The 24,626-nt window shown below is 35.1% G+C and overlaps 1 protein-coding gene across 4 annotated transcripts in view; it reads right to left on the minus strand.

Annotated features, from left to right (window-relative positions):
* Positions 1 to 24,626, minus strand: part of Lrrc4c (leucine rich repeat containing 4C) — a 1,358,757-nt gene that overhangs the window by 785,117 nt on the left and 549,014 nt on the right. For all 4 annotated transcript variants that reach the window (XM_085696658.2, XM_085696657.2, XM_085696656.2 and 1 more), the window contains one exon: positions 20,301 to 20,389. The gene's annotated coding sequence lies outside the window, so the exon portion shown is untranslated. The remainder of the gene's footprint in view (positions 1 to 20,300; positions 20,390 to 24,626) is intronic.

The raw sequence follows: 24,626 nt of genomic DNA on the forward strand, positions 1-24,626 counted from the left end.
TTTGTGAAAATTTTATAGAATTTTCTTAAAAAGAAGGCCACATAACTAATATAATGTAGTTAACACATGCCACACTAAAATCTCATCATTAATATTCAAAATAAGGATCCATATGTTACTAGTTGATACCCACTAAAAACAAGATACTTCTGATCACATAGTACAGTCTCAGTCATTTTTAGACTTCCTGGATTATTAAAGGGAAAAATATTATATATGACAATAAGTACCAAAAACCAAGTATTTATGGAAATTACGTCAGCTACAAGAAGCGCAGAACATTTCTAATTGCCTTTCATCCATTAGTCCCTTATCAAAATAAAGACACCTTTCAAACTCTCGATGACTCTCCATTCTCCAGTTAATTAACTCCACCTTACTCAATTCTAGTCACACCAACAGTATTTGCATTCATATTTACAGGATGCATTCATCATAACTGGACACACATTTAGAATCACAAGGCAGATGAGGCATTGGATAGGAATATTTTTATTGTTATAACTATTTATGATACCACAATTGCATTCATATTCCTATAATAATGAGACATTACCCTCTTGGTGAGTTCCTTCACACATTCTTTACAGGTTTCCACAGGGATAATTGTAAGTTACTGGGATACCTTCCCTGTACATTTTTATAACTAGGAAAACATGTATGTTTTCCTTCCATACTGATAATATAAACCTCATTTAGACACATCCAAATCTATACATGACTGTTGTCATGCTTACTTCAAACATGCAACTATAATTGTTCCATTTGTTAATTTATATTGACTCAGAGAAGCCAATAAATTTTTAGTTCTTGTGGTTCTTTCTGCTTGTCAGAATTATGTGCTCCTCAACTCAAGATATACACTCAAATTTTCAGAATATGTGAATACCTTATAGTGTATACATGCCTTTAGGCCCTCCTAAGATATAATTATAACTGAGGACCTTAGAATGGACAGATAATGCTGGTCTATCCTAGAGGACCAAATTTTATCAATTCAATGAACAATGGAAGAGAAAAGATTGGAAATGGAAGAAGCTACAAATTAGAGGTCTCAGATCTCCTAAACCTCGAGATATGGTTGAATGTGATCAAACTGAAGTCTGCTCTTCTGCAGAAGCAGCAAATGCTCTTAACTGAAAGAGACAGCTCTCCAGACCCAGGAAATCTTTCACTTTTAAATTATTGAATTCTGAGAGTTTTTTTCTAACTTAACCAATCTATCTGGAGTGATATCTAGAAGAATCTTTTCATAGCAAAGCCTACACGAAATTTCTTGGGGCAAGAATTATAGTTACCTGTCTCATGTGATGGTGTGAGTGCCTCTGAAGAGTTGACAGACATTCCATAGAACTAAAGAATTTTCATCTTTGGGGGAAAATTATACCATAATGTTCATTCTCTGACTTGTTTCTATTTATCAATGCACCAGATAAAAAGAGACAATTTGACAAGATAATTAGTCAGTTTCTAATTAATTGAAAAGGATAAAGACATTCCAAGATCTCAGAGATTTGCAGCCCAAAAGCAAATACACTATGAGCATGAGAGCCAAAATCCCCAGCAATACAGTCTCATAAGGAATGAAAAGAAGTAAAATCATCATAATCACATCAGCAGTATGAAGAGATCAAGACTTTCAGAATAGTGACTGTCTGTGTCTGCTACTGTGTATCAATTAATCATTTCATCTTGAAAACCAGAGGCAAAAGCTGTGTTTCTGTTACTGAACCTGACAAGCTCTAGAATCTCATATTTCAATTTAAAAAGAATAAGAACTGAAAGAAAATTAAATAGATACATCAGAAACTAAGAAATATGCCATAAAAACTACCTATGGAAGGCTAACAAGACACAGTCTGTTGGAGCAAAATTGAGAAGGGTTCAGTTAAGCTTTTGAGGAGAAGATTCCAAATGCCTTTTATTTAAACAGGGGTATTAGAGCAGAAAGCAGGTTCCAAAGTCTGGTCTCCCTTTCCCAGACACTGAATTCTGCAAGGCGTACTTTGAGTATATGTAAGAAAGGTGATTTATAAAAAAGAAACAAGTCTATATAATGGAGTATGAAAAAGTCAATATCAAATTACTACACTCACAACAGAAAATTGACCTACAAATGACCAAAAAAGAGAAAGAAAAATACTCAACATTATGCATAAATTTATTATTCTATGAATTTATTAAAGTAAGTCCAGGTAAAAGAAGGAATAGCAATATCTTCACAAAGGTTGTGATGTGTATACTGGGCTGCCACCTTGACTAATGTGGGGAATGAACTACAGTCCAGATGTGGAGGGCACACCTGGGCAAGACTCTTTGCTTGAATTTCTCTAAAGAACCCTGACTAAGAAAAAGGCTTTAACTAAAAAGTCTAGATTTAAAACCCAGGGATAAAAACATTGCTCAGGCAGAGTAGCACCATGCCTAGTCTTTTGACATATCTAATTTTCAGGAAGTATTTGTTTTTGTTGGTGTTCGATCATTATATAAAAATTGTAAAGGGACATTTTTTTCTTGGTTTTCAGGTCTGTGTCTAAGTTGCTTAGAGTTAGACACTCTAAAGAGGTCTCAGGGCAAAGACTTTGAATCCTAAGAAGCAACAACTCGATGTCTATGCTTGTCCCTGATGAAGAGTAGAATAGTTATGGATAAAAGTTAGTGATTTGAGATGTTAATAACTAAAGAGAAGAACTTTGCATAATTTACTCTCTCTCCTGTGCACCATTTTCACATCTCTTCTTTTCCCACGCCACTCCTGTTCTCTTATAAAGATTTTTATGATTACATTCAGCCCTCCTCATTTGCCTCTTCTGTCCTTAAGCCTTCAAGGAGCTGAAAAAAAGATGCTTTATTTATATTATTTCAGGAACTTTGTCATGGGAGAGAAATATTACCATAAATTTTGTCCTCATTTTTTTGTACTAGAAAACATTAAGAATCTAGGAAGCAACTGTTAACTGAACCTATAACAGAGATCATAAAATGGCAAGAACCCTTTCTGCTAACTTGAAATTTTCTATGGTGTTCAGGAGAGGTTCCATATAACTCAAAACCAGTGAGATCTGGGGACTGTTATAACGCATGCGAGGATCTCATCCTACTAGCTGCAGTGTGAAATGAAGGGGGTTATCATAGGAAACAGTACTACAGGAGGTACTTAGGGAACAGAGTTTGATACAGACAAATTCAAGCTGAACCCCAGTATAGCATTTCCAAACTGGATCACCATGGTGGAAATTATTATATCACTCTTACTAGTCTTTTCTTACCTGTAACGAGAATTGTGCATATGGACAGCTTCTGCTATATACAGAGCATCAGATTACATTTGAGGAAAATAATGATGACTAAAAAGATTTGAAATTATTTAATTCAAGGTTTATGAGTACATTCTTACTTCACTAGCTAAAATAAAAAGATACTGATGTTCAATGACACCCCCATAATTGTAGGATCTTTTGATCATAACTTTGCTATTAAATTATTAATATCCACCCCATGATAGGGTAGTCAAAGCCTTGTACAATCAGCCGCATATACATAGATATTTATACACAAAATAAAACTAAATTTACTCAACAGAATATATTTATATATTCATATTATGCATATTATAAATACATATTTATGCATTTCTGTATGTTTATATGTGTATGCATACAATAATAATTAAAGAGGTGGTCATGACTTTGTTCAGGAGTGGTGAAGATATTAGAGGAGCTGTAGGAGGGAGAAGGTAAGTAAAATAACATAAATATAGCACTAATTTTGAAATTCTAAAAAAATAAATATAGAGGGAAAATAGAGAGTATCATTATCGCCTGCTAACAGATAGTGTAATAAAGCACAGAAAGTCACAATTTTTATTTGTTTTCCCTTTAATCAACATAATGCCAAGAAACACCCAGACTTGACTTTGACTTAATTTGATGTTTTCTTTGGCATTCATTCCAGAGGCCAAGTTTATCACCTACCTTCAGAGGGAGAAATAACTATTCAGCATGCAGGAGACCACAATGAGAGCAAGAATGTCGCAGTCTCTTCCCCTCTGACCTCTGTATTATACCTTACCAAAGTCACTTCTTACTACAATTCAATCAAGGACAAAACAGACAGTTTTTAAAATGTGAAATTAAGATAGTAAATGAACAAAATCTGAGCACTCATGGATGAAAGAACAAATCAAAATAATCACAGATCAACATTTGCCATCTATCTGCTTTGTAACTGTATGTCAATGTACAGAAACACTCTTCTGGAGCAGGATAAACAAATAAGAATTTGGGTGGAATGTAAAACACTTTAATTATGTGGACCTGTTATGCTGATACTTTACTGTTAAACTGATTGTGCTAACATAATAAAGGCTATACACAGTATGATATCCATGTTTGTTGTGAAACAATGGTTTGTACCCTGCCAATTGTACCTTAATAAAATGCTGATTGGCCAGTATCCAAGCAGGAAGTAGAGGCAAAGCAATGAGAATTTTGGGAAGAGGAAAAGCTTTTTCTGTAGTCATGAACCAGCCTCAGAGGAAGCAAAATGTGACTGCCTCGCCAAAAACAAATTTAAAAAAAAAATAAAAAAAAATTAAAAAAAGGTACCGAGCCATGTAGCGAAGACATACAAGAAATATGGGCTAATACAAGTTATAAGAGTTAATATGAAGCCTGAGCTACTAGCCTAATCAGTTTATAAGTTATGTAGACCTCTGTGTGATTTCTTTGGTACTTAACAACTGTGAGAACCAGGCAGGACAGAAACCTCAGACAACACATTCTTATTCTGAGTAATTTTCACAATGTATAGTTGTGCTTGTTTTAACTCTATATGATACATTCTCAGTTTGTAAAATTGTAGAATGAATTGTTGAATGAAAATTGAGATAATCCATTATGGCAACATCTAAACAAAACTTGTTTGTGCTTTGCAGGTATGGATACACTGGCTCTAATTCTTAAGGACATTAAATGTGTTTTCTTATTTCACAAAATGAGTAGTAGGCTATTAACAAAAAAAAGAAATTATTCAATAATGTAGGCTAATTTTAGATAAAAGTGAAAACAATATCCTTACAAGAGATAAGAAAATGTGTAGGCCCTATGAGAGGGCATAGTAGGTAAAAACTCTTGTTAAAACACCAGTGATCTCATTCAATCCTGGGACTTCAGTAACTTGTATTAGTACACCCACTTGTATGTCTGGTCACACACATGCCTACACATATATACATTTTCATACATATAAGTAAATCCAATAAATGGAATAAATGTATTTAATTGATTGTTGGCAATAATGTATAGTGCCAAATTTAAAAAAAAAAGTACAAACATTTTAAAATGTCAACAAACCCAATCTCATCATAATATGTGTTGTGCTGCCATGGAGTATATAATCTGCAGCAATTCTGTGCCTGGTGAATTTGAATGAAGTAGAGCCAGAATTTCCTTTAAGGTTTATTCTTCAGATGGATGATTTTTACCCCTAAAATGTTATTAAAGCTTTTTCTGGAGTCACAAATGGATTCAAAGCAAAGAACATATTAAAATGTAATTTCTATTATTACAATAATTAGTGTTTTTGCATTCAAGTGCTAAGTACTTACTGACATGCAATTGACACATAGTTGACTTCAGTGTTCCCTATAGTACTTGGGCTTAGTGGAATTACTGGGATGAAAATGTGTTTGTAATTGTGTGTGTGTGTGTGTGCTCAAGAGTGTGCCCATGTGTGTGTTAATGACACACACACAAACAGAAATATATATATATACATATATATGTGTACTTTCAAAAACTTATATACACATGCATTCTTATACACACATGCATATATATTATGTATATGTCTATTGTATATATTATAATGACATACATTTATGAATATATGTGCTTTCACACACATACATAATACATGTACACACATATACTTATACAATGTATATGTACATTGGGCCTGTATACAATGACACACATACAAACATAAATACAAATATATGTGCTTTCTTTACTTTAATATTTATTTATTCGATAACCTGAACACAGTTTTTCCTCTATCCAGTTTCTCCAGTCACTTCCCCATACCTTCCCTCTGCCCCCACTGTGCCTCAACACCTCCCTCATTTCTATTCAGAAAAGGGCACACCTCCCATGGATATGAAAAGCACAAGGCATATTAAGTTGTAGTAAGACTAACACCTTGCTTTGTATCAAGACTGGGTAAAGCAACCCAGTAAAGGAATAAGGTCCCCAAAGCCAGCAAACGAATCAGTGACAACTCCTGCTTCCACTGTTAGGAATTCCACAAGATGTCCAAGCTACCCAACTGTCTCATGTATAAAAAGGGCATAGATCTGTCTCATGCAGGCTCCCTGGTTGTTGGTTCAGTTTCTGTGAGCTCTTGGTATCAGGCTTGACCAGTCATTGGTTGGCTCTGTGTCACCCTTACCCCAGCACATCCCATAAGTAGGGCAGAATGTAAGTAAAAGATTATGTAATTGGGATGCTGTCCCAGTTCTTCTATTCATAGCCTTGCCTAGGCACAAGAGATGGCCAGTTCAGGTTCTCTATCCTCTATTGCTAGGAGATTTAGCAAGGGTCATCCTTTTAGATTCCTGAGAGTTTCTCATATACTTTCACACATATACATACACAAGCATACATACTCATATGAACATGGGCACATTTGTACAATACACATACAACATACATAGGTGCAATGACACTCACATACAAAAGTAAATACACATATATGTACTTTAACACATATACATACACACAGGTAGACATACATACATGCACACAAATATATACACACATACATACAAATACACACAAACATATATGTCCACACATGTGCTGTGGGACAAAATTATGCTCCTTCAGCCAATATCATTTAAGATATGGTGCTATGGGAGCTCCTTCTGCTCCTTCAGCCAATAGTCTTTAAGATACCAGCCCACTTGGGCGTGGTCTCTTACATTATAAATGCAGCTGTAAAGTGTGTGCTAGCTCTCTTGCTTCCAGCTCTCACTTCTGGATGCTAGACTCTGTTCCTGTTCCCCATTCATGCAGAGGACTGTAATCTAGGACAGTGATCTGTAAGTTTCCCCAAAATAAATAATCCTTTATTATTCATAATTCTGAGCTAGTGTGGGATTATTTTGTGACTTCCACCATCATCTGGTGACCAACCGCTTGGTTTTAGAATCCTTGTGTGGGGTGCCCACCAGGCCCGAAGTGCTCCCACCTAGGTGTGAGTCCTCCCTCAGCCTGCCTCGGCTGGGATGCAGTCTATGCACAGAGGCAGCAGTTCATTTGGATATAAAATTCTTGCACAGTGGTCTTTCTTGTTACTGATCAGCCATGGTTCTTTATATTTTCTCATTACACACCTCAGAGTGGCTTCAAATAATGGCACACCGAACTGCTCACTTCCTGCCAGTGCACACCGTGGAAATTCAGATGAGACTTGGGCTTCCCCAGTCTGAGCCAACTGTTCCACAGCTTCTAACAATTTGTCTGCATTTGCTATTCTAGTGCCTGTGCAGCTGCCAACCAATCAGGGACATCTGGGGAGCACACAGTCTGTGATTTATATTAAATAACTGTTTTAATCTGAGCGTATCTTTCAACAGTAAATGCTAAAAATTGGGTTTAAACCAGCCATGCTGCTCAGAGTGCACTGCGACACCTACTGGCAAGTACCAGTTATTACAACTACTTCAGCTAACTAAGCCACAGGTAAAATTTATGGACAATTTAACCTTTTAAGGTTTCAATAGTCTCTTTACTTACACCATGTATGAGGTTTTGCAGGACTTATCTGATTTTCCTCCTACATCACTATTTTTGATTCTGGGGATTAGTCTTGTCCTCAATATTTTTTCCTTAAGTATATTGTTTGATATAGAACCAAAAATGATGCACTTTTAGAAATGGTACAGACTGATACCATTCTAAAAGGAGAAGTAGGAATTTTGAAGAAGGATACAAGCAATTTAACTAACAAAACTCAGTCAAATGAGGTACTTTTAGAAATGGTGCAGATAGTAATTTACTTAAAGGAAAGTTCAGCACTCTGGAGGATACAGCCAATTTGACATACAAAAGAACAGTCAATGACAGGGGATGCTGAAAAATTGTTTGAGGAAATTTGGACTGTTTAGTGTATTAATCAGACTCTGTCAAAGGGGATTGATAGATTGACTGATAGAATGTCTCTCCAGGAAGGTAATATTCATGCTATGAAGATTATTTCCAAGGATGAGACATTATCTCTACTGGACAAACTTTATACTTTGAAATCCTCAATGAGGGCATTAGGACAGAAGCCTGAGTAGGAGATTCAGACTTTACAATAGGCAGTGGTAAATAGATTTGAAAAGATTGAGGAACTTATCAAATTTGATGACCAGAAAAAAAGCGTACAAAGAAAAAATTTAGCCTCATCAGAATGTAAAAACCTCTGGGATAGCTTCCTCAGAGTTCTGCCTGCCTTTCCGGTGATAATATTATCAGAAAGAGTATTTGGCACCAAATACCCTAAGGTTGTCAAAGAATATACATGGGAGCCCATATGTATGATTGCTCTAAAGGTAGTTATACAAGCAATTGTAGCTTACAGACTACATTCATCCTTTGTTAGGGAAATGGTCAAAACATGGGCTTCCAGTAACAAAGCAATTTCACGAAACTTGACTCAGTTAAACTCAGCAGTTCTAGAAAGTGGACTGCAGTTGCTTTGGAACACTATTTTAAAGAAGAAATAAAAATTTTAGAGCAACAGGAAAAAGCAAGAGGACTTGATATTTCCCTAGATCAAATTCTAGGTGAGGGACTTTATTTTGATCTTAAGGATCCAGCTCTTTTCCTTATGTACCACAGCAACTTTAAAGGCTTGGGACAGGATTCAGGAATTACAAAAGAAAGTTGAATCATTTCTTAGGGTTAAATAGGGTTGAAGAGAATGTTTTAGTGATATTTTACAAAAACTAACTAAGACTATACAAATAGGGGTAAATGACCCAGAAGCTAGACGTATAATATTTGAATCTTTGGTTATTAGAATGTCAACTTAGAATGCAAAAAGATCCTTGGGCCTTGAAAGAAGAGATCAGAACCCATGGATGAAAGGGTCTTATATATAATGAATGTCAAGACACTTTGACTATGGTACTGAAGCTTGGGTAGGAGAAGCAATTTCCAATGGTAAGAGGAGACAGCAAAATACCAAATGTTTTAATTGTGGTAGAATTGGACATCTGAGAAGGAATTGTAGACAAGGAATTCCTAGGAATAATGTCTCCTCTGGGAGTGGCATCAATAAGAGGACTCAGTCTTCAGGTACATGTAGGAGGTGTGGCAAAGGACAACTTTGAATCAATTAATACAGGTCAACAAAAGACAGTTAAGGCAATCCAATACTATTGGGAAATTCTTTGTGGGGCCTCTAGAAGGCCCCCATGATAAACATGATCCAGTCATTTTCTGTGGAGAACATGTGTCACCAGGAAAACTAAAAAAAAAAAAAAAAAAAAAAATCCTTTGTCTACCGTAAGAAGCAATACTGGTCTGAAAGATGGAATAAATGTGGAAGATGAGTAAAAACCTCTAGTAGGACATAGGAAACATATATTCAGCAGATGTCTATAAATGATCAAAGACCAAATTTAGAGTATATATAAATGGCATTTTTATTGAAGGCTTACTAGACACGAATGCAGACGCAAGTATCATTTCTCCAGAATCTTGGCATCTGAATTGGCCTCTTCAAGAGGTAGATATTCAGTTCCTAGGAATTAGAACCCTATCTAAGGTAAAACGAAGCATTAAATGGGTTGAATACCTAGGGCCAGAAAGACAGAGAGGAAGGTTGATGCCATATGTAGCTAATATTGCAGAGATTGTGGAGTTGTGACCTATTGCAGCAATGGAATATCCAGATTAACATTCCTGCAGCCCTCAAAACTTATGTTTCTGGGGAAAATATTAGAAGATATTATAGACAATGGTCACCAGTCATTCAGGCTGTACAAGAATACAAAGAAATTGATAAACTTTCAGAGATACTAATGGCCCTGCCTTTAAAATGGTTAACTGAGAAAGCAATATGGGTAAAACAGTGGCCTCTCACTGAAGAAAAGCTGCAGGCTTTAGAACAACTGATACAAGAGCAACAAGATGATCAAAATATTGTAAAATCTATCAGTCCTTGAAATTCTCTTGTATTTGTTGTTAAAAAGAAATCTGGAAAATGGAGAATGGTGACAGATCTTAGAGCAATCAACAAGGTTACTCAACATATGGGCCCTCTATAATCTGGAATTCCTCTACCTTCTCTGTTACCAAAGGGATGACCTCTCACAGTTATTGATTTAAAGGACTGTTTCTTCATTATACCTTTACAAGAAAAGGGATAGAGAAAACTGTGTCTTCATTGTGCCTACTCATAACAATTTCCAGCTTGCTAGGAGATATCAATGGACTGCCCTCCCACAGGGAATTCTCAGTAGCCCTACCCTGTGCCAATACTTAGTTGGCCAGCCATTGGAAATAACATGCAACAATTTCCTAAGTCTATAATTTGCCATTACATGGATGATATTTTGTTATCTGATTCAAATGCAGATACTTTAGAAAGAATGTTTGAAGAAGTAGAGAAAGTTTTACCTAAATGGGGATTACAAATAGCTCCTGGAAAGATTCAAAGAGGAGATACTAGGTTAATTACCTAGGTTTCAGAATAGGTTTGCAGAAATTTAGTACTCAAAAGGCACAAATTAGGAGAAGTCAGTTGCAGACTCTTCATCATTTACAAAAATTATTGGGAAACATATACAACTGGCTGTTCCATTAACCCTGACATAATAATTTATTTGAACAAAACTCTAGATGGTGATAAGAACTTAAAGAGTCCCAGGGAATTAACAACTGAAGTGAAAGAGGAATTGATGATTGTTGAGGAGAAATTACAGGAGGTACACGTGGATAGGGTAAATCCAAATCTTAATTGTATTCTAGTCATAATGCCCTCCAGAATTTCTCCTACAGAAATTTTAATGCAAAGGGATGATATTATCTTAGAATAGATTATTTTTTACCACATAAACAAAGTAAAAAAATTAAAAACTATGTGGAAAAGGCCTCTGAATTAAGTATAAAAAGTAAATCGATACTTTGTCAATTAACAGGTATAGACCCAGCAGAGTTTATAGTGCCTTTTAATGCTGATGAAAAAAAAAGTTATGGGAAGACAATGAGCCCTGGTAAAGGGTTTATGATAATTTTTTAAAAGAAATTATCCCAAATTATCCCAAAAGTGATAGACTTAATCTTATGAAGAGAACTTCTTGGATTCTTCCCCAAATTGTATGTGATGCACCAATAACTAAAGCCCAAATATACAGATGGAAATAAATCAGCAAAGGTAGGTTACAAATCTGACAAATTAAGTTAGGTAGAACAAAGCCCTTATAATTCTGTCCAGAAGGACAAATTTTCTGCTATTCTTATGGTACTAGGGGACTTTAAAGAATCTCTCAATATAGTTACAGATTCACAATATGTGGAAAGATTTATCATGCATATTGAAATGCCTAAATTTATATCAGACTACATGGAATTAACTTCATTATTCATCTAGGCGCATGACATAATCAGAAGTAGACTTTGTCCTATATACATAACACACACCCAATCCCATAGGTCTGTCAGGTCCTCTAGCACAAGGTAATGCAGAAATTGATCAATTATTGATTGGAAGTGTATTGCAGGCAGGCCTCTGAATTTTATAAAAATACATCATGTCAATGAAAAAGGTTTAAAGAAAGAGTTTTCTATTACATGGCAACAAGCTAAGGAGATTATAAAGAGATGCCCTACTTGCTCTTTCTATAACCAAATGCCATTGTGTTCAGGGGATAACCCAAAGGGTACCCAAAGGAATTAAATCTGGCAGATGGATGGATCTGTTCTACTTTGCAGAATTTGGTAAATTAAAATATGTGCACCACACTATAGATACATACTGAGGTTTTCAATGGGCAACTGCCGTGAGTTTGGAAAAGGATGGTTCAGTAATCATGCATTCATTAGAAGTTAAGGCCATCATGGGCATTCTTGCACAAATAAAGAAAGACAATGGTCCATCATATGTATCTAAGAAAATTAAATTATTTTTTCTTATTATAATATAATGCACCTTATAGGTATACCAAATAATCTTACAGGTCAGGCAGTTATTGAAAGGTAAAATCATACTATAAAGGACATGTTGAGCAAACAGAAAGGTATGGAAAATACCCCTAGAAATAAATTGCATAATGCTTTATTAACCTTGACTTTTCTTAACACTAATGAGAAAGGAATAACTGTGGCAGAGAGGCATTGGATAATGGAAAAAACTTCTGAATTGAATCAACTAATTTAATTCAAGGATGTGTTGACCTCACAATGGAAACCAGGAGATGAGCTACATTAGAGAATTGGTTTTGCTCTTGTTTCAACAGAAGAAGAAAAAATATGGATACCATCAAAATTAATAAAAATTCACTTTGAAAAAGGAGAAATCTCTTGAAACATAGAAATGACAGCTCATCCACAGCAATGACAACCATGCAGGTAGTAAAGAAAGCATCCAGGGTTTGGGCAGGGTTCAGCTCTTATCTTTATAGAAAAATACACATCTTCAAAAATTCAAGAGACCCTGGATGTTTGAATGCTGATAGAAGGAAATATAACTATCCACTAAGTATCATCTAGAATAAGCAATATGGATTATAAGATCAAGTACTGTATACACATGCATTTAAACATATATTTATTCAGCTGGTTTTGGAGTTGAACAATCACTCTGTACTTCTCTAAATCTAAGCTTGTTGTTAAAAGGTACAATCAGAATTTCTGTCTCATATCAGGAGCCATCTGGTATGGGACAGAAGGAAGACTTTAGGAAAAATTTTACTTTCTCCCATGTCTATTTTGTCTATATCGTAATCTTTATTGAATGGATGTCTCTATGAATAATGTTTAAGTTTTCCACAATGAACAGTAGATTTTCCTACAGATCTTTTTTCTGCAGTAACCTTTGAAGTTTCCAGGAAGAAGATGGGGCCCCACAGCAACAACTCCACCTGGTTGAGATGACATCATGATGCTGATAACACTACTGTAAGAGGGGTTTTTTTTTTGGTACCAGCTGCTAAATTGGTACACTTTCTCATGACACTCTGGCCAAAACTACAAATAGCAACACTGATGAAAAAGAAAAAAACATCAATTGCTCAGAAATAATTTTCAACTATATTAGACAGTAATATTGAAACTTAACCTTCATTTTACTTTTGTAGGATCATATTAAGAAAAATATTGCCCCCATGACAGTGGAAAGCAATTCTAAAGGATGATACCCCCATCCCAAAAAAGTATGTCTTCAGGGTTGGGAATACCATTTAGGGGATGTTGATTATTATTATATTATATTATATTATATTATATTATATTATATTACATTATTATAGAGGGTTGAGGTGAAAGCTATGTTTGTATTTTTAAAAAGATAATTACAGTGGGTAACACAGTGAATACTTGTGAGCTATTATTTATGGATAATTTGTATTGGTATAATTTTTTGTATATTGATACAAATTCAAATTATATTTGTTATTTCTGTTTATAATATTTATACACCTATGCAAAGTCATTCTGTCAGATTCTATATATGTATGCTTCTACCTTTGCTTAAGACATTTTGTATATTGATACAACTTTTAGAATATATTTTCATATTGCATTACATATTATTTCTACCTCTGATCAAGACACTTATACATTGTTTACATTTTGAGGTAATTGTCCTCATTTGTTGCTCATTTGTTTATAGATTATTTAATATTCTCACATGAAGTTTTAGTCTTTAAGTTATACATGTATTAAATATTATATGGCAATAGTTGGTCATGTTTGTTCATGACATGCAGTCAGATCAATTAGGTTCTTTAGATTCATAGAGATTATATTTTGTCTAGATAGGTAATCTTCAACCACTTCAAGATCTGTAAAACATGGCACTTAAATAACATAGGGTTCTCTTGACAAGAGACATGATTGTTTCTGACAGCACCAATCTACTCCTGAGAGAATATTGATCACCAAAGACACTCACTTGGAGTTTGCTTTCTTCTTGGCACAATTGGTCTTTGGGCAAGAAGCTGCTCATACCTCAACCACTGACAAAGTATATAGTATCAAGAAATGGATAAGCAGGACACAAGGAAAAAGACTGTCAAAACTTGTTAAGACAGGATAAGAAGGTTCTGAAAAATTTCCTGTCTCTGAAAATGGCCTGTTAGTTATGATAGGCATTAGCCAAAGTTGGTTGCTTCAATATTGCAAATGAGACTTTGGGAGATTGCTCAGGTAGCTAATTGTCGTTGTCATATATTTCTTGCTTTGGAAGCTGTTTTATTGTACTTTCTGCCTACTCAAGTAATATTATTTACCTTCTCAGGCCTTTGATGAGGTTGAAGATTAGATAGTCACAGTTACCACTCTCTTTTGGTCTAGCCAATCCATTTTCAATACAAGACTTAGACTTCTTAGGATAGAATGTTTATTAAAACATTTAGCATGCCTTCTTTGCTTGATATTGTTGATGCTGGCTGTAATTCTCATCTTATACTTGATATCTGTTCCTAGTTTATATAGTTTTGTATTGGGTTTAGAACTCTTATTTAAATAAAAGAGAGAGGTGCTGTAGGAGCACATTTGGCTCCTCCATCCAATAGCATTTAAGATACAATTCTGTGGGGCTCCTTCCACTCCTTCAGCCAATAGCCTTTAAGAGACCAGCTCACTTGGGCATGGGCTCTTATATTATAAATGCAGCTGTAAGGCATATGCTCATTCTCTTGTTTCTGGCTCTTGCTTCTGGCTGCAAGAGATTCTGTTCCTGATCCCCGTTCTTTCAGAGGGCTATTATCTAGGACAGTGATATGTAAGTCTCCCGTAAACAAATAACCCTTTATTAATCATAATTCTGAACTACTGTAGGATTATTTTGTGACTTCCATCATCACACATACACATACTAAATATATATACATATACATACACCCGTAAACACATAGACATTCATATATTTGTACACATACCTGCACACATCAGGTCACCAATGTTTAGCGATCTAATCTCAGCAACTAAAATATTAACAAATAATAGCCCATGCTCTTTTCTCTATTATATTAAAGAAATGTTTACTGAAACTTAAATAATTGTGTAATGTTATAAAATGTGCCTCAAATTTAGGTTCGGAACTATTTGGACAAAATGTAAAACTAGAATTAATGGTTCAAATCAAGAAGTAGGTACATCTTAGAATATCATTGTGAAGGAAGCAATTTCTAATTTAAACACTGAAATGAATTTCTACTCTATTGTATAATAACAGGTAACACACAAAATGCTTCCTCTAGCGTTAGCAGTCTTCACCAAAAAATAAAAATATCTAAGATGAATTATAAGATTGTAGCAAATATTGTTTGTGCACTAGATTTAAAAATCAAGAATTTTAAGATGACACACAATTTTAAAATTGCTCTCTGCTAGTTTTATGAAAAAATTCCCCTCCGAATTGTCCAGTTCACATAGTAGACTTCTAATTCCTCAACAACTCCATAGATACAGCCAAATTGAAAAGCCTAAAATGTTGTCCATGGATGGTTGTATAACCTTCTTCAGTGTCAAGTTTAATTTCAAGAATTGTTTTTCTAACATAAATAATAAAAAGCATTTAAAGGTTAATTGTACAATTAATAACCAAACATGTTTCTTATTTGAGTTCTGTACTGATGAAATACATCTAATTCTATTGGTTTTAGACATCTCTTCTTTAAAAATGGAAACCATCTGCAAATTGGTGAAGTAACCTTCTGAATCATTGAAAAGTACTACCACCACCACAGACAGTCATATTTACGGTAAAGGTGTATACATCTCACATTAATTCCCTTCTCAGAACACCAGGTTTAAAAGGGTTAACTCATGGTCATATTAATCTCTTAAATTCAAACGCCTTTTGAAGAAGATGAATGAAATGACTGAAAATTACAGTTGACTCTTCAGGAAGATTCAGAGTCACACGGTGCTGACCACTTACAGAAATAATAGACAGGAGTTCACAAACTTCCAACTCTCAAACTTGTTTAATGGTCAATTTAAGCATATAGAAGGAAACCGAAAACAAGCTAGTGCACCACTGGCTTCTCAATTTCCCAAGACTGTTACCAGTTTTAAGAGATAAATTCTTGTTTTTTTACTTTAAATTGTTACACCTAATTTGATAGTCACTACTAATAATTACAATTTTACAGAATTCCAATAAGCATGATGCCAGTTAAAGAACTGTGAAGAAAGTATATCAAATTTCTTGGTGGAGCAATAAGATAATCTGATGAAGAAGTTATTTCAGCAAAGTTATTTATTATTCTACTGCTCTATATGAAAGTGTAGCATGCACACAATTGTGATAATGAAAAGCTACATGACAGGCTTACATATGTATTAAACAATACTCTCTGTCAGGTTTATAGAGCATATTCCTTCCATATATATTTAAAGTGACTATATAATAGTCTCAGGCAGATCCTTCAGGGTGCTCCAGAAATATGTTGCTATCATAAGAAATGGCAGCTTTGAGAAGTTTAAGCCCCTGTAGAAGGCCATCCTTGATGAAAATTGTATGTTCCAGGGTAGGAGCACGAGGATTAGAATTATTAATTCAAATGGAACAGAGATATGAAAGAAATAAAAGACAGAAACACAGAACAGCATCGAGAGGGAAATTCAGTGAATAATGAATCTGTCTGTGTTTATTTTCCACATGTTTATATACTTCACCACAGAATGGGAGGAGAGAAGCAACAGACTTCATTAACATAATATAAGGAATAGACTTGAATTCTGACCTTTGGTCCAGGTGGAGCAGAGCCACATCTATACTCAAAATACTAATTAACCACACCCTAGTTCAGAATGTCTTGTTTGTAGCTACATTTGTTGTCAACAACTTTGAAAGAGCAAAAATAAGCTCAAACTCTCTGACCTCTAGTCAAGATGGGACAGACTCACATCTTTGGGTTTTCACAAGCCCCCATGACCTTGCATGGAAAGAAGGCTACTTGGAGACACTGCTGATCCTGACCTTGAGAAAGATCTGACTATTGTCTACATTTCTGTATTTGTTAATTTTTAAATTATTATTAAGACGTTTTTAAAGGAGAAAATAAAAATAAAAAAAGATACTCTTTCTAGGTAGCAAGTCTTGGTTATCTCACATGAGTATGTGTAAGCACGATGTTTGCAGAACAATAACATTTCCTAATAGCTCATACGGGATTGCATCTTTGCTACTAGCAAATTGTGACTATACTTGAGGAATTAATTCTACTTTGCAAATGTCCACAGGAGAGTGTGGCCTGTGTGAGGGAACAGCATTCGAGCGATGTAACCGAAATATTAAGTATAAAGAGAGTTTGCATTCTAAAATTGTGTTGCAGAAAAATACAAATTAATTCCAACATAGTCATTTTAAACAAACTGTTTCTGTGCCTATAAAGTTACAGCTAAGGAAAAGCTGAATAGCTAATTTAAGAAAATAATTTGACCTTCAATCCAACAAAGAATCATTATGGATTTGCTTGATCATTTCTAGGCAATGGCCTGGAAGAGGTGTGTGGTCAAGAAACTAGAATCCATGGGTCTTAACACATTCATGCAGCTACTGGAAGTCCTTAGGTATGGCCATTGCTGAGTTTTGGAATATCAAACTTAGGACTGTAGTGATATTTCATTTTTATTTTAATTAATAAAACCTGTATGAAGTTCTTAACCTCAAGTTAGTGAGGCTAGTAAAATAACCAAATAATTGTCCTGACCTTAAAGGACTGAGATGGAGAAGAAGTGAGCAGGATAAATTATGATAAAGGATATAGGATAAAATTTGAAACATTGCTCTATGTTGAATAACAGATAGAAAAATATTTTATGGATGGCTGCATTATTGAGTAGAATTTAAACAGTGATTCAAGCAAAATTTCAGTTCTAAAATAGAGAGCAGAAATAAGACAGAAGCCAAAAAACAACCAAAAATATGGTCTCACACTATAGCCTAGGCTACTTGAGAACACAGGACTTAATACAGGCTGGCCTTGAACTTGCAGCAACCTTTCTGTCTCTGCTTCTTGACTACTAAGATTACAGATGTGTACCAACTCCTAGGCTAGTCTCTGCAACTTTACATACCATGTTACAAGATAGAAATATATGCCAAACAAAATAAAGTCATTCATCTCATGACTTGATCATATATTGAGAAAGAAACTTGTCAAATCTTTAGGCAAATGTTAATTCACAAGAGACACTAATTTGTATATGTAAACAATATGGTGGTTCCTGAGAAAATTGGCAATTAATCTACCTCAAGAACCAATTATACTAGTCTTGGGCACATGCCTATTAAACACTACATCCTACCACAAGGAAATTTGCTCAACTATGTTTATAGAAACTTTGTATGTAATAACCAGAATCTGGAAACCATCTAGATGTTCCTCAACTGAAGAATAGACAAAGAAATGTAATATATTTACACAATGGTTTATTACTCAATGCATGCAAAGGGATGGGCCTAAAAAAAACTCACTCTAAATGCAATAATCTACAACGTGAAAGGCAAAAATGGTATGTACTCACTTATAAGTGCCTATTAACTGTTAATTAAATGATAATCAAACTACAAACCAGAGACCCAGAGAGTTTAAGTAGCAAGAAAAACTCTAGGGTGGGAGAGATGTATATCTCCTTCGGAAGGGAAATAGAATAAGTTTTGTGAGTGGACTAAGGGCAAGTGGGCATGAGAATATGGTAGGTCAGTTGAGGGGAAAAAGATGGAGGGAGAGAGTTTGGGGAGAGAAGATTATAATTTGAGGGCATTTGGTATTCAATGTGGAAACATAGTACAGTGGAATCTCCTTGGAATCTATGAAGGTGTTTCTACTGAAGACTCCTAGTAATGAAAGATACAGAGCCTGAAGAGTTCATCTTCTGTAAGCAGACAAGGTAGAACCAGGACACCAACCAAGTCACAAAACCATCAACCTATAATCTGTCTTGTTTTCAAGACATGGTGATACCGAACTTGGGAGAGTCGTCAACCAATAGCTGGTCTAATTTCAAGCCTGTGCCCTGAGAACCCATGCATGTCTAACACTCTCTGGATTACCAGTAATTGGAAGCTGGATAGACCAGTGACCTAGATTCTACCTAGGTTTACCTAGGGTAAAACCAAATACAACTGTCAGAAAAAAAAAAGAAAGAAAGAAAAGAAAAAAGAAAAAGGAAAAGGAAAAATGCCAATGCAATGACTCTTAATAATGTCTTCTACAATCACAAAGGTGCCTAATCTAGGCATATGATGGGAGTGGATGCAGAGACCCACAGCCAATCATTAGGCAGAGAGAAAGCTCAGATTGGAGATTTCCAACCTGCCTGTTCCCCAGTCAAGGGCTGGAACCTGGGGAAGAGGGAAACGAAGGTTTTGGGGAACTTGAAGGATCAAAGACACGAGGAAAGTTAGGCCCAAGGAATCAAATGGAGCTCGTGAGGGCTCATAGAGACTGAAAGGAAAATAGTGGGACTTGAATACGTCTATGCTGGGTTTTCTTCATGAATGATATGATTGTTAGTTTGAGCTGAAGGAGTGGGGGTATCTCTGACTCTTTTGCCTGATCTAGGGACCCATTTCCTCCTACTGCGCTGCCTCCTACAGCTTTGATGCTAGGGTTTGTGCCAAGTGCTAGTGAATCTTATTGTGCCAAATTCAGTTGATGTCCCCTTGGTAGGCCTGCTTTTTCCTGGGGGGTGGGGGAGTAGACCTGGGGAGTAGACTAGGAGAAACTGAAGGAGAGAAAGCTGTGGTTGAGATGTATTCTGTAAGAGAAGAATAAATAAATAAATAATAAGAATTTTAAAAAAATCAAGTGAACGAAGGTTGCTTTATTTGTTGAGACTTGTTGGTTTTCATCCTAGGAGTGGCAACTTAATCCTTATCTGTGGAAGAAACTCTGCTTCAAAGTTTTCTGCATAGGGGTTTGCAGTATCAGTGAACCTACTAGGAACAAGCTCTACATTCACCAAATAACCATGTAATTCTTCAAACATCTTTATTTCCAAAACTCTATGCAAATCATACCAGGCAAGTTCCTCTTTATGTCTTAAACGTGTTGTTAAGGTTAGACTCACACGAATTTAGAGTGTCAGAAGAACTTCTGCCTTGCTGGGCTCTGCTCCTTCTGGGTGGCCATGCAGCCTTGCAATCAAGTGAATCATTTCTAGGAAAAAGAGTAAGATAAAACATGGCATTACTGTTAATGAAGCTAGAAAACTTCAGCAAAATTACTTCAAGTTATAGCCTCCCTAATGGAGTAACCTGGAGTGTTCAATTTCTTTCTCCTTCTTTTTCTTATTCTCCTTCTATATAGTATAAGCCATACTTGGGACTGTTTCCAGACATTCATAATACTTAGTTCTGAAAAAAAATTTCTTTATCAAGTCTTTTTAATGGATTATTGAACAATATTTACCCAAGAAGAAAACAGTATTTGCATAGTTTCCTCCTTCCTTTCTTCCCTTGACTACTGTGTTTTTGTCAATTGAACTCACTTCTCATTTTTAAACAAGGCTCACTTGTCACTCTCATGCTGCTTGTTCTGTTCTTTGACCTGAAATCCCATTCTTCTTTTCTTCATATTCCCATTTACTACACGTCAAACTTTGTCTCCCTCCCACGATCCCTACAACCCTCCTTCTCTTCCTGAATCTACCTATAAAAATTAATATGCAGCTCATTTGCATTTCTATAAATGTTTTTCTTGTCTAAACATAGAACACACAGCGAAAGAGAAGAGTGATGACTGGAAATTAGGTAAATGGTGCTAACATCGTTTGAGTTAAGATACAGGAGGATAGCAATTCTCTTGTTATTTATATTGCAAGCAATTGCGGTAATAATACATCTATTAAAATTGCAACAATAGAGCAAATCATCCATTAAAATAGTACTGGTGGAGTTTGCATATCATGGATTGGAAAGTCGGTTCCAATTAAAAAGTTTTCACTTGTGTATAGGAAACTATTCTCTCCAGTTTTCCTGTCTCATCTGGTCTTATTGTCAGTCACCTCTAAAATCTGTCTTTACTTTCTTGTTTTAGTGAACTGCTCAATGGTTGACATTCTGATGACAGACTTTTTCTTGTTCAACTCATTTTCTTCAGTTTAGAGCCACCTGCCTAGGGATTTACTACCCTCAGGGGCTTATCTATTCTACATCAGTTAGCATTCAAGAAAATGTTCAAAGACATGCACACAGAAAATTAAATCTATACAAGTCCTCAACTGAAATTTCTTCTTCTCAGGTGACACATTTTTATCATTTCAATGAAAACTAATCAGCAGATAGGGTTGGGGACACTATATTGTGACAACAGAAACAGATGGTAAGAAAGGGGAAGGACCAGATTTTCTCTTTATACATCTGACATTAAAGAAGATATAAGAGTACTAAATTCTTGATGCAATATCATCCATCAATTGCTTAGAAGTCCAATGACTTCTTTTTATCAATTTAGTTAATTCCCAGTCACATGGGAGAGATAATTTAAGTCACTGGAGGCATATCAGTGAAAACAAAATAACAAACAAACAACAAACAAACTCAAAATACTTAAAAAACTCTCTTTCATAAGGGAGAGAAAAGAGCAATTCTAAGTCTATTGGGGGGAAAGGGTGTTTTAAATGGTAATGAATGCTTTGAATAAAACTCGTTTTAGTGTTTATAGGGAGAGAAAATCCAGGGTTTTCCATTTCTAAGTATAACAAGAAGGTTGACTACCAGGAAATCAGGTGTAGGAAGGTAATTGTTCTCCCAGCTTAGGGAAAGAACGTTTTAGGGAAAATGAACAGCAGAGGCCATAGACAGGCACAGGCACAGAATCTTCCAGCAGCTGCTAGGAAACCTTATTTTGCAAGAAGAGTGCCAAGGTCGAGAGTCTGTGTAGTAACCTGAGCAGGATCCTGTAGGATTTTGATATCCCATTAGGGGTTCCTACACAAAAGGAGAAAGGAAATAGAAAAACAAGACTACAGCACAATAAACCTAGAGAATCCTTAAAGTAGTTTGGAGCTCTGTTTATTAAGACAAAAGGAAAATCATAGTTGTATCTTCGATACATTTAAAAAATAGGACAAATGTGTATGTTTAACACACTTGGTTTGGAGGGTACTGATTAGTTTTCATTGAAATGATATGTCACTGCCTGGATGGAGAGTCATGCAAAATTCTTCTCTCACATTGGGGCATCCATCTTCAGCTTATAGATCCATAGTATCTGGAATACTTTTCCATGAAGCATAAAATTTGAAGATCTGTTTTGCCTTGTAATGGCCACATTCATCAGTTGCTTTCGTCTTGTTATGTATATTCCATCTTTACATGGTTTATTTTTTTTACTCCTTTAATCTATGACTATCTGTACTCTTATATATTAGTTTTACTGTCTTTTTAAAGACTTTTATTTTTTAACTGTTTATAGTCTTCTCCCTCTCTCTCCCTAGCCTATGTACATTTTTAAATGCAAAGTGACCCATTCAGAGGCTTATTTATGTCTGAATCTGTCTTTATTATATCAGCGGATATATATCATCTTAAATCAACAAACATTCCAAAAAGTCAAATATGTCAGATTTCATAAAATAATTGTCAGAATATTTAGAAGACTAATAATGATTTCCAAAAAAAGTATCTAAAATTCTGACAAACCTTTGCAAAATTAGCTTCTTTACTAAAATTACTGGTTTGAGACCTCTGCGTTTTCCCAGTAACTCATTTTGTCTGTAATCACTTTGGTGAACTGAGACCTTGAAATGTTGCAGAGTGACTGCAGTAATTCACTATAATAAAATACTAATGACAAGGATCAATCTAATCTGAGGACTCTCTGCCTGGCTTCACTTTAAAAGGATCACTTGAGAATGTTCTCTTAGTTGCCATTGTACATTGGCAGAAACTGATAAAGAAGGATGAGTAGGGTTGTTTCTTCCTCCACTTCTGACAGTTGGTTTTCTCCTGATATACAACCATTCTGGCAGAAGGAACACCTAATCTCCCTCTGACCTTTCTCCACTTGGGTGTGAGCCCCACGGAAATTCTAAACTGTCACACTGAAGAGGTCTGAAGAAAGAGTGAAAGAATTCAGAGGATATTTCACCCTGCTTCATGGCAAACTCGGGGACAGTTTAGAGCACTGTGATCATAGAAATTAGTTACAAGCCATCACTCTTTCTCTCATGACTACAGAAGCAGATAGTATGTTCTGGACACAGGTTATGAACTGGGGTTAATTACTGGGAAGCATTTTGAAAGAATCATGTGTCTGTGTATCTAGAGTAGTTGGAAATGTCACTCATTAAGATATTTTGTTTTTCAGGTAAATCAACACAGAATTCCTCAAAATGTAAGGATGTGAGACATATTTGTGCAATCAAATTCAAAGGGGAGTTATGTATTTGTTCTTAGATGACAAGATTAAAATCACATCTCTAAAATGCTTACATATAATCCACCATTATTCACACAAAGTAGCTCTGATGCTCATGACTGCCCTACTTTCCATGTCTTTGTACTTAAACAGGGGGTAATTATTTAAATGTATGCATTCAGACTTCTCAGATTACTGAATACTCAGTGTAATGATTCTAACTTGCAAATGCATGCTTTTATTTAACAGCCAGGAGCTAGCAAAATTATATAACTCTATTGAAATGGGGAAGTTAGGTGGTCATGCAGGACTAGGACAAAATCAGCAAATTATTAAGTATGAAAATGGTGTTTGCATACTTGTGTAAAGTTATAGAAAAATGAAAAAAGCTAAGTTAAAAAATAATGTATATGTGCTTTGTCTGTTCGTGTATAAGGATTAGGTAAAAGAATAAGAAAGAAGGTCCATGTTATGTAAGATTATGGTATAAAACTGAATGATAATATAATATTGAACATTAATGTTCTTTACAAAAAGTATTTATGATATGAATCATGAATGAGGTTCAATTTAAAAAAATAACTGCTATAATGACATTTCTGAAATTCAAAGACATTGTTTAGTATTGGTGCTTAGGTAAAAAGGACAAAATTATCTTCCCAATGCTTATTATAAGTAACTTCCAAGAATCATTTTCAAATCATTTCCTCTTTTTCACACAGCTAAAATCATGGTAAATATATCTGCTTATATTTCATTCTTAAGTACTCAGTTTTTTTCTTCAGAAATGAACTTACTGTAATAGATGATTGGCTTAGAAATGGAATAGATGTTTTTATTTCTTCACTCACCCGTGCATCTTCACACATTAATGAATCACTGTAATTAGGACTGTAAATTAGTAGCTGGGGGAAATAGCAACTACAACAAAAACAAAAAAATGAGGCAGTATGTACCTAGCTACCCCCGATACTTTGAAGTTTAATAATGCTAACTGCAAGTAAAGAAAAGATTTAAAGTTTTGAAACCAATT

This window comes from Myodes glareolus, chromosome 10 (genome assembly GCF_982192425.1).
Source record: "Myodes glareolus chromosome 10, mMyoGla1.1, whole genome shotgun sequence".
Classification (NCBI taxonomy): domain Eukaryota; kingdom Metazoa; phylum Chordata; class Mammalia; order Rodentia; family Cricetidae; genus Myodes; species Myodes glareolus.